This window comes from Oxyura jamaicensis, chromosome 11, assembly GCF_011077185.1.
Source record: "Oxyura jamaicensis isolate SHBP4307 breed ruddy duck chromosome 11, BPBGC_Ojam_1.0, whole genome shotgun sequence".
In the NCBI taxonomy this organism is placed as follows: domain Eukaryota; kingdom Metazoa; phylum Chordata; class Aves; order Anseriformes; family Anatidae; genus Oxyura; species Oxyura jamaicensis.
Window position 1 is genome coordinate 4,794,193 of NC_048903.1, and position 12,199 is coordinate 4,806,391.

The 12,199-nt window shown below is 40.7% G+C and overlaps 1 protein-coding gene across 6 annotated transcripts in view; it reads right to left on the reverse strand.

Moving 5' to 3' along the window:
- Positions 1–12,199, reverse strand: part of CHD9 (chromodomain helicase DNA binding protein 9) — a 91,969-nt gene that overhangs the window by 63,164 nt on the left and 16,606 nt on the right. The gene's annotated exons all lie outside the window — the stretch shown is intronic.

Consider the following 12,199-nt stretch of genomic DNA (forward strand, 5'->3'; position numbering starts at 1 on the left):
AATAACATAAAACAGAGCGGAGAGTGCTGTAGTTAGTTTCCTATCAGTTTCAGAAACTACTACTTTCTACACTTTTTTCTTTTGATGTTTTATCACTCCCACCCTGAAAGGGAGATAAATTCACAAGCTTGGCTATCTGTAGTCAGGAAGAATTCACATGCTCAGATTTAAATGCAGAGACAAGTCTGATACAGTGGTCTAAAACTTTTTTTTTTTTTTTTTTTTTTTATACTGCCAGAAAATAAGTTAGTCTCCAATGGGAAAGCAGCTTTCAGAAAGTGCCTGTCTGGAAAGCAACAAGATCTGCCATAATGCAGCAGCTTACTTGGAGGCCTTATGAGTCACAAGAGGAAGCTAGCTAAGCATTTGCATTTTTCCAAAACTGCAAGAATGATCAAAAAGCAAAATAAAAAGCCAAATAAAATCCAAGCTTGTTTTTGCTCAGAAACCCAGAAAACCTTTCAGTGTTCTGTAATCAGAGTCTTAAAAATGATAAATTCAATCTCTAACTTAAAAAAGTGAAGAGTTAACACCTGAAATAAGATACACCCCACCCGTTGCACACAGAATACACCGAACTCTTCAACTTTTCCTTTTCATCAAAAGCTTCCATTATTTTTTTTTTTTTGTACACAATTTTGACGGCAGCTTAAATAAGCTGGCACCAATCCACTGGAACTCTGTTACTAACCAGCTCAAAGACCACCCCTTGAAAGTCTATCAGGCAGATGCAGGCTAGTTGTTCAACAGCCCAACGTTTAGGTGTGCCAGAGAGGAAACCCCTATAGCCAACCCACAGGGAAAACAGAACAGCAATCCTGACCCACAGCATCCATGTGGTGTTTTCCATGCAGCCAAGTAACAGAATTTAAGTCAATGGCTTAATAGCAGAACAGGAACTACTGTGCATACTGTGAAACAAACACTGAGAACTGAAGACACAATTATGTTCGATCATTGCAGCTGTATGCACTTCAAGACCTATCTGTCATTCACCATTGCTGCGTATAAAACTACCCCACATTAAAACTGACACAAGGGCGGGCGTTACAAAGGTGTGCAAACTCAGGCAGGTTGAATATGCTGAGACAGCTTTTATCCAACCTTTTCACTGCAATTTAAACAACGCAGGCAGATTTATAGCCTTCAGTCAACTTCCATATTACTTGAAAAGTATTCAGGTTTGGGCTACTTGATCTTATATGAAGCCATTTTGTTTCTGTTGAGAAACTGTAAGAGACCGCAGAACCCTTAAAAATGCTGATTTCAATTTAAAACTACAAAGATTTGGCTGTGAAAGCCTGCAGAAGAGAGAAAACAATTACAAACAAGGGAAAGAAAAGAAGAGCTCTTCCCCTTGCCATTTTGCCAAGTTGCTACCTGCCCACTCATGTTTTAAGTTGCCACCACTTCTGTGCGCTGTCGAGAGATTTTCTCCTGTTTTTCTTTACCAACCAGAGGGAGAACAAGGAGATCAAACCAAAACCCGAAGCCATCTAAAATAACCCCCCCAAAAGAACACAAGGAGTTTTTTATCACCTTGATGATCCACCCCAAGATCAGCTTCAGCACACCCACAGCCAGCAACCAGCACGACCTGCATACAGCTCGCAGCAACAAACCGTGCGGCCTGAAGGGTAGCTGCTTCTGGTCACAGCTCCATTTCACAAAGCGCTCCTTTTCTACACCTTTTGCTGATGTCAACGGCCTCATAAGAGATTTTTATAATTAAAACCCAACCCCCTTTCATCCCTATGAAAAGGATGCCACTATTTCCTCACGCTCTTCCCCCGAAAGCCCTCAGGTTTGTCTTTTGTCCCAGAGCCTGAGGCCTGCAGGCGCTGCAGCCAGGCAGCCGCCGGCGAGGGCGGCAGACACGGAGCCGGCCCCGCTCTCATTTCTGCGCTCTGCTTCTTCAGCGGAGCCGCTCAGCCTGCTGGGGCGATGGGAGACAAGGGCAGGAGGCAGCAGCTCCACCGAACTAGCGCGAACCTGCCCGCCTCCTGTCTCCACACCTCACTGCAATTACTGATAGAAAGGCACGCTGGGCTAGGCCCGAGAAACGACTGGGGATTAAATGAAACACAGACACGGGTTCTCTTCCATCAGATGTTTTAGCAGCGTGCCTTACCAAATTCAACTCATAACGCACTGAGCGCGGCCTGACAGTTCACTTGGAGGCAAAGCGAACCGGCTTATTCAGAACATGAAGGCTCCTGGAACTGATCGTTGTCTCGGGCAATGTCAGGAAATGATTCTGTGATAGCACCCTCTTCTTTTTATTATTATTATTTTAAAACAGCATGTACTTTCACTGCTTGTTGATGACAAAAAAATCAAGTGCTGTGAAAGAGATAACAGATGTGAAAAAGATATGATTTGATTCCACATGAACAGGAAAATATTGATCATAAACTCTCTGTAAATTAGAACAAGCTACATCTTCAGGAAGTCTTACATGCAAGACCACTTTATTTACAAGTAGGGAGTTTATTCATTAAAAGCACTGAAGTTTAAAAGTTCACTCAAACTGTGAGCATGGCATTTTTGTAGGATTCCTTGATACCTTGATACCTAACAGAGAAACAAAATGTCTTCAACGCTTGCAATTTCAGTGAAACAAAAAAAAACGAGCATTTTATGTACATTAGAAGATACTGACGCAAATTGGGAAAAGCAATTTATTTTTAACATTACCAGCTAGGAAGTCACATATCATTAAAACCAGTGCTGACTGCACAGCATATTTCCATTTAAATCAAAGGGGGACATACTTCTTCCTCTTCAATTCAAACTAACTTGCATATCTGCCATGTCAGCCTCAAGGAATTACTTTGATGGCTTTCTCTACCAAGGTGCTAGAATATCCAATGTAAAAGAAGTGCACTGTAGCATATATATAAGCCACTCCTGTTGCATACAGGTTTCTCAAATATTCCTGAAAAAAACACTCAATGAATAGGGAAAGCCAGTCGCCCACAGAAAAGGCGTTTATTAAAAAGAGGTGCTGGTTTGAAAACAATGCTCACAAGTTGAGGGATACTATAGGGGACCAGCAGGATTCAATTTCAGGCAAAAGAAAAAATCCACGAGGGAAAAAACAAACTGTTGTTTTCCCAGAAGCCTCTTAAAAAAAAAAAAAAAAAAAAGAGAGAGAGAGAGAGAGAGAGAGAGAAAGAACATAACACCCAAGAGCTTCACTGGGATAACCACAAAAACCAGTAGTGAGTATGAACTTTTGGTAGGGACCAAACAAAGTTTTAAGACAGCTTACTAGAAGGAAGCCTAGCAGTCATTTTCGTTCTCAGCCAAAGCTGGCTATTTGCACAGAAGACAAGACGAGGTGTAGGGCTCAGGACAAATGAAATTTGTATCATCTTCAATGGAGTTTGAGTCAACAGCAACTGCTGTTAACACACATAGAGCGACAGGCTGGCTAAAGATGGCCACGTGCTGCCAAGGACATGCCTCCGGCACAGCCAGGAGCACCAGCACCTTCCTGCCTCCGTCCCCGACCAGGAAGGTTCACTCAGCAGGTCTCCAAATCTCCCAGAGTCAGTCAAAGCCCACTTGCGATTAAACTCTATTAAGTGAAAGCGCCCAGCAGGCTGGCACCATAAAACGTGCCTCTTGTACAATATCAGGAGCTGGATTAGATTTCATAGTACAAAATGACTGCAGGTGAAAGAATCCTCCACGGGATGACGTAATTAAGAGCTCCAACACAGAAACTTCTAAATAAATTTGCCTAATCTTTTTTCGAAATTGTTCTTACCAATCTTATAGACAGTAAGACACGCTTCTGATTTTGCCTCTGCTTACTTAAAATAAAACAAACTTTAGGCAACTTTGTTAAGCTTTGTACACATATATCCTGTCTCTCTGGAATCCTACCAACAACGAGAAGATGTTAAGGCACCTTTCCCTATCCATGTAGGGATGCATATTCATGTCACACGATGATGCTTTCAGTCATGCCACTTAGCTTCCTGGACAGATCTCATTTAAGATGGTTATAATCGGCAGGACTTTGAAAAAACACATATCAAAAGCCACATAAAACAGGGAGGTGGGGGGTAGAACAGAAGAGCACATATTCAGGTTATGTCTACAACATCACCTCTTAATTCTGACATGATTTTTATTCCAGAACAAAATCCCCAAAGGAAGAGATAAAGCAACACTTGGCCTATAGAACAGGAACTGAGCTCCCATGCATCAACAACCCCTTGCTCAAGCACAGGCTACGTGATAATTTCAACAGGATAGATATTGCTCTAGTCTGAATATGCAGAACTCAAACTTACATTTTTACTGGTGAATTTAATCATACTAAAACCAAGACAGCACGACTTAAAATCAGTGGTCCCTAAGCGTAAAGCTTGCAGAAGAATCACAACAATACACAGACCATTGAAAAACTGGCACTTCCCGCTGTGTACTCCTCTCCCATAATAAATCATGACACGCCAGATGTTAAAACCATACTTCAATTTCACAGCTCCATCTGAGTATTATTAAAGCATTCAGCACTGTAACACTTCCCGACTCCAAAAACATTTTGGAGAGCATCTCTGTGTGCACAGGGCTCTACGTTGCGTTGAAGCAAGCCCTGACACAGTTCTGTCTACAAGTATGAATGCTGAACTGCAGCCCGGTGACCTGACACTTAATGCTACAGCTGGAGAGATAGGCTCCTGGAACCTCTGAACAAACACCGGGCTTCAAGCCTTGGGTTAGAATTCAGAAATTCTCTTCCTGAAACATTTTTTCCAAGTATAACAAAAGAAGTCAACAAAATGCTCAGAACAAAAACTGAGATATCTTCTTCAACATTAAGGACAATATTTCTTCTTTCCAACATATAAACTGAAACTCAGTTGTGAAGTTATGAATATCTCCTCAGGTAGGTCTTTCTACTAATCTATGAGACTAGTTCTGGCTTGCTATTCAATAGCATTTTGCATGCATTTACAGTATGCTGTTAACATGGAAATTACCTTACAGACAAGCTCCTGAAAAGGCACTACAGAAAAGATTGGATCATTTTCCTAGAATGTACATTAAAATGCTAGCCTTCACAGTAAGACATCGAGAGAGCAAAAAACCAAAGTAAGCGCAAGCACAAGCTAAATAATCCACGCAAAACAAAGCCTACCACACTTATGAAAGAAACATGAATAAGTATACTACAAATTACACTATGTACAAAAAATATAGGACTTGTCAACTGTTCCTATCCTAAAGCTATGTTCCTAGATTCATTTATCAAATTTATTCAAATCCCAATATTAATTCTCAGCCCCACCACCCTAGAAACCCACTCACTTGTATTTACTTTCTTTAAGAGTTGCCAAATTCAATCCACTCTCAGCACATAAGGACAGATACTGTCTTGGGAATCCATGCAACTAGGAGCTTGTGCAAATTTTCTATCTAGATAAACTACAAAGTAAATAACACCCCTCCCGTTCTGGAAGGCTATTGGGTGGACGAAGTGCTGGGAATTGTTTTGGTTTCTCTATATATTTAGACGTAACATTACAGCTAAAAGAAATGGTGAAACCTGAGCTCACGTAACATCATGACATCTGTAAAAAAGCCGCATGAATTCCAAATGTACTTAAGATTCTTTGGCTTCAAAAGCAGGCCACTGGTTAACATCTTTAAAAGCTCTACTTCTCTTTTGGCAGTAAGATTTCACTAATGCTTTAGAAACGCTCTGATTTTCTACAAAATGTCTCAAGGTGAAATGGCATTCTGGAAGATTTGGAGGCAAACCTATGTCTTAAGCCTTTTGGAAAAAAAAAAAAAAAAAAAAAAAAAAGAATCCAACGTATGAGGCTTTAGCTAACAGCACTGGACAGCCAGTCACCAGTGGTACCAAGGGAGAATCCCCCTACGAGCCCAGTGATGTCCTCTGAGCATTTGAGACGCGTAACAGCCTGCAGTTAGTTGCCTTACTGCAGCACAAGGTGCTTCCCAGCTCATCACGCCTTCCTCTCTCACTGCCGCTGTCTCCAGCGTGTGCAGTTTTGTCCAACTACGCAGCAAACCAAATCAGCAACTTGTATTCTTGAGAAACAGCTCTGGCAACAAAAAGTCATTTCGCAGCTCCTGAATCAGTTTTGCAGTTCAGTTCACAGCACAAATGGTTGAATTAACACATGATGTAAGAAGGGAGCTTTTTCCCCATAAACTTTTTCCCTTAATCTACTGATATTTTAAACAGACACTGAACTGCTTCAACAGTCCACAGGGACTGCTGCTTTTAGAAGATGATTCAAGACAGTGTTTAATTTTCCTTTTTTCCCCCTCTCTAATTAGGCACCAAGCTCAGACACTGAGCTTGCACCATTGCATCATTACTCTTTGCTTCACGGTTCTTCAGTGTTAACAAGACATCTGTTTGCAAATAAGTATTTAGATATTCAATCTTACTTATTTGTGCATTTTTTTTTAATAATTATCTGTTTTACTTACTTCTGTCAACCTGTCTCACCCTGCTATCTGGAGGACTACCCCTGTAAGCTGAGCTAGACAGAAGCTTCCTGCCTGCGCCTGCCACCCATTAACAACTTTTTACGAAAAGGTTTCTCTTTTGGAGCATTTTGAAGACAATTATTACAGTCATTTAATGAGCGTGCAATTATCTCAGGAAAGATTACATTCTTAAATTGTAACAATCATTACAACAGCAGGTATTACTTTTTAAATAAGAAATACACGCAAAGAATTGGACAGCCTAATTATTTGACAACTGATGAAGGTTCAGAGACTTCAAAAAAAAAAAGAAAAAGCATTAGCAACAGCTAACACGATTCAAAACTGAGAAGAATGACTAAACATTTTAACTGATGGAGATGTTAGCTACTGACAAACCCATAAAGCCTTTAAAATGATAAAGCAGATAGGCTGGTACATTTTTCCAGCAATTTTGTCCTTCCCTTGTTATGCAGCTGTATTTCTTGAAGAAAAGCAAGGCAAATGAAAAAATGGATAAAAGTTAAATATAACAGCAAATACTCATCAGTAAATGTGTTACAAGCTGATTTCATACACATATATTTCCTTTCCCCCATCCTATGCAATTTCTCATTTTAAAAAGAAATAGAGAGTATAAAATGCTTACCTAAAATTTGGATAAAATATATAAAAACCAAAATTCTTCATATACATCCAACTATAAAGCTAGCAAAATACTGCTGTCTTAAGTGATGAAGACATCCATGGCAAAAAGCCATAGATTGGTTTTGAAACACATACTAAATGCAGCTATAGTCTGAAAGAGTTTGCTCATTCCAGGAACTGTGCTACTCAGCTCAGAGATGATGCCCTACTCATCTCATTAACTCTACACACTTGACACAGCTTTGCCACTTTCACTTCCTCCCATTTGCGTGGGCCCTTCTGAAAATAGAAAGCAAAAAAGCAGGAAAATATGGTGCAAAAAAGGTCAGCGGAGGGAGTACTTTGTTACTTGTACAGACATGATAAACCTGCTAGGTGCTGGGAGATGACAACTGAATTCTGCTGCCTCACAGTGGCAGACAATTTATTAAGCTGCTACAACTGCAAGGAAGGTGAAAATTGGTCTTCAAACAGAGAAGTAAATCCAGAGCACGCAACTCCTAGAAATGTTTAAAAGGCAAGTTCAAACAGATTTACATTTGTTAACGTGGTGACATCACCCATAAAATTAACCATAATTAAAAGGAACGAGTATAATATAAATACAATGGGTATGCTTAACAGCGTTTTAGAAGAAAGTGAGGTTTTTAGGGCTCTCTTTGGGTGGGGGAAGGAAGGGCTTCAAAAAAAAAACAAACACCACCACTTGCAGATTACAAGCTAATGCCCCACCAAATACAAGCGCTTTCAATACACCAGATGTCTAGATTTCAGTTCTCAGATAATGCAAAATAGGGCAAATTTTGAGTCACAGATTTTAATATGCTTAGCCCCACTGGAAACTGTCATACACTGCTTCACAAACAACGTTAATAACAGGATCATAATTTTACAACATGGTCTCGTAAGAACACTCAAGAGCAATAAGCTTACAATGCAGAAAAGCCGGTCTCTGCTATGAAGAATTTAAATACAGTCCCATCAGTTCAGTATTTGAAAATATTTCTCATTATGGGCTCTCTTAAAAATAAACTATGTGGAATTTCAGAAATGCACTCTAAAAAATACTCTAGCCTTGAGTTCTATACATCTTCTTAAGCGCACGCTGCAATGAATTGGCTTGTTGGGCCAACCACGACTACCAGAGACAACACATCACTGCTTACTAGGCATATCTTCCGTTTGAGATCTGATATATGAATACAACGGCAATCAAGAGCAGAGCAAGAGGTTTTTGAGTGGGATAATCCAAGGGATACTTGCAAAACCAAATTCAGAGCCGATACAAAAGGGAGGGAGCTGCTAACACAGGTGAAAGGCTGCGACCACGCGGGACGTGCATCTCAGCGGCACCAGAGCCTGTGCCCTGTGCTCTGGTCAGGTGACATTTCCTCTGATGATACCCTCATGTATCAAATTACACCATTCTGATATGGGTCAGTATTCCTTTCTAAGCGTTCAACAAGGGCAAGACAAATTCTCTCCAAAAGCAGCGTCACCTGTCGCTCTGACAAGCAGTAGGAAAGCAGGCACTTGCGAGCAGAAAAGCACTTTCAGGTTTCAAGTCAGTTTCAAAACAACAAAACAAAACAAATACAAACAGGTCAGATAGTGGACTTCATGAATACACTGAACTATCACGTTAGGTGCCAACCATTTAGTCACAAAAGGGGTAGAAAAAAGATTCACCTGATACCAAGAGCTGAGATCAATGCCTTGTCGTGTAGCACTTCCGATCATTAATAAGGTATTCTTTTCCAGCTCAATCTCTGTTAAGCTTTGAGATATGTAGCCAGAGGAGCACCAGGGCCCCCAGCCTACGAAGGACATGGACTTGAATCAGGTCCAGAGAAGGCCGCGAGGATGCTCAGAGGACTGGAGCCCTGCTCCTACGAGGAGGGGCTGAGGGAGCTGGGGCTGCTCAGCCTGGAGAAGGAAGGCTCCAGGGTGACCTTACAGGGGCAACCTTCTCTCAGGCCACTATGAACTTCAGAATATCACTTCAACTTCCTTTTTTTCTAAGCATACAGAACTGGACATGGACGCCTATATTTGTTACCTTTTTTTTTACACTCATGAAAAGAGAATATTTTCAAAACAGTTTTAAGAGGAGGTAAAAAGATCAGAAGCGTTACATTAGTCAAGGGTGAGACTACACGGATCTCCTGTGTATTCCCTCACTTCATTTCGTTCCCATAATCAAACTATGATGAAAAATGCATGATGTAAAATTAAGAGGCACGATATATTTACAATTATAATCTAATTACAGCAGGCATAGAAAGTATAACAGCAGCATAAGATATTTTAGATTGTTTTTAATTGTGCACTATTACACTGAACTATTAATTTTTAAATTAATTTGTACAGAGAGAATAGCTTTACAAGTTAAACTGTGATAAGCACGCTTTCTTTCAAACAAGGGAATCACAAGTATTTAATCTTATCTCATTTTTAAATGATCTCAGTATAACTGGAGCTGGGGATATTTGGTTGTCTGATGTTGGGTCCACTCCAATAGCTACAGTTCATCAACTACTTCATAAAATTTAAAAATAGTTCTTTTTCAAAACTCCTCAATCATTATCAAAGCAAAACTGCTGAAAACAACTAAATCCACTAGTGATTGTTTCCTCCAGTTGCCATACTAAGTCATACTAGGTACGCTGCAGGCTCAGAGAGACTTGTACATGGTTTGCTCCTATCGGTCCCCCATCGATGCATCCTTGCAGCTGTATGACAGCCACCACTGCACCACCAGTTTCTGGAGGAAACCCTAAACAACTCTTCTATTAGATAAACTTAAGCTCTGAAACCCATTTATACAATTTATCGCATACCCTAGAATAATAGTAAAATCAACCTGGCAGCTTGTATGCCTACCCGTTCTCTGCCAGTGTTATTTCAAAGTTCCAGGAAGAAGTAAAAGAGATGAAGTAGCGCTGAAATCCTGTGAAGTTGCACTGTTCTCCCACCGCTACCAAAACCAAAGCAACCCTCCCAAACACTTGAACACTCTCTACAGGCCCCAGAACTTTCCCTCTGTTCCAGGTTACAAAACAAGGCACTGACAGTTATGTCAGCAAGGCTGATGAAGTCTTAAAAAGGTTCTGATGTATGCTACAGAAAAATTACAGCACCAGAAAGCGTCGTGAGACCTACTTTTCACTGCCTGGCTTGTATGTTGCACACTCCTCACAAACTGTCCCAACGCACGCATTTCTTGCCAGCGCCTCTTTTCCAGGAAGCCACATCCCGCTCACGCTTTACCCCAGCATATCGATGGGAGACCCAGGGGCACAGCTAACAGCTCTGGCTTCTGCCCTGCCTCCCACGGCAGAGAACTGGAGCTCCGGTGCCTTAGCAGAACCCAGCAGTACCGCAGTGCCCTACCAGCTGCCCAGCTCTGTGCCCCTGTGTTAGGGGCTCATAGCAGACAGAAACAACATCAGCAGCCACGTAGGCTGTGCCCTCCTCTCCTCACCCCCTATCCCCCCAATAAATAAATAAATAAATAAAAGCACATCAACACCAACGGGTCGCACCTACCACATCATTCGATCCATCATCTTCAATACACTGCTGTATTCTAGGAGCAACACGCCAGCACTACACCAACTGAAGCGCCAAAAGTTTTGCTTGTAGGAAATGAAGATCCTCCATGCTCCATGCACATAAGCCCAAGTTGTAATAGAAAAGTCATCTACTGAACCAGGACCAGAGATTCAAAGTGCAAGACCCTCATCTCTCCGCCAATGCCATGAAGCGATGGCACGTCTTACAATGCCTCCTTCACAGGACACGTCTTGCAAGCTAACTATAGCAACCATTTCCTTCCCAACAACTCTTCCAACAGGACACCAATCCATATTGTAAGGTTCAGAGCGCATCAGTAAAGAGAACACAGAAGTAACACAACAGTTGTAGCTTTTTAAGGCCACACGCACATACGTATTTGATGTTAGTTGCCTCTATTTTGAAATGCACAGATGGAAAAGCAGAAAACATTGGTATTTCCTCTCTCCTTTCCCAACTAGAAGCTAAATTCCTAGTAGAATTTAAAACAACAGTTTAAAAAACTTCTCATTTTTACTGCTCAGATGCACACAGACTTGAACAGACATCCTCACGCTTTTGGAAGCCCCAGATTACCAGCAGGAACGGCTGAATATGTAGATGTATCATACAGAAGCTGCAGCTCCTTCTGCCAAACCATTAGCAGGAGTTTTAGTCATTCCTGTCAAATCAAATTCAGGCCTGAAGCTACCAAGCAGTGCCAAAAGGCAACAGCACTCAGGAACTAGCTTGCAGCTAATGCAGGCAGTGATGGCACTCAAAGCCTTAACAAAGGAAAGCCACTAAACCAGTCTCAGAAACAGCAGCACTGGTTTAAATGACTTACAGATTTTACATAGTTCTTTCTGTATTTGGTTACCACATCATTCAGGATATAATTTCTTTTGAAATAGATTTTTTTTTTTGAGATGAAAATTCCTGCAATCGTGCACACAGTGAGGTTTCCAATAACTGTAATCAAAACAAATGATTTTGCTGGTAACAGAGTTGTGAATAGAGAACTTTTACTAGTCTTTTTAACAGATATTTGTTGTTGTTGTTAATTATTGAAAAGTTTAGCTGCTCTCAGGAGAGAGCAAAATACCAGTCTATATTTCAATTTATTACTGCTCACACATCTTCAACAGAAGACAAGGTGATACAGATGAAGACAGGGGTCAGTGTTTGGGAAAAAAAAAAAAAAAAAGAAAAAAAAGAACGTAATATCTCAACCAATTAAAGCAACTTGAAAATTCACTAGGCTCACTAGAGAAAACATTAAAAAAAAGTCTACAAAACCTTGCATTTCATATATTCATGTCACTGCAGGATTGTTTTTCTAAACTCTTCAATGTTCATACAATGTTTATCTTTTCAGGTAATATGAAAAGCATCTGCAAAGTTAATTTATCTGGTATGCCATTAGAACAGCACAAGATAATTTTTATGCTTTCACGTTCTCCATACTGAGGGCTTTAATACGTGTAATAGACGCGGATGTTATGCAAGAACA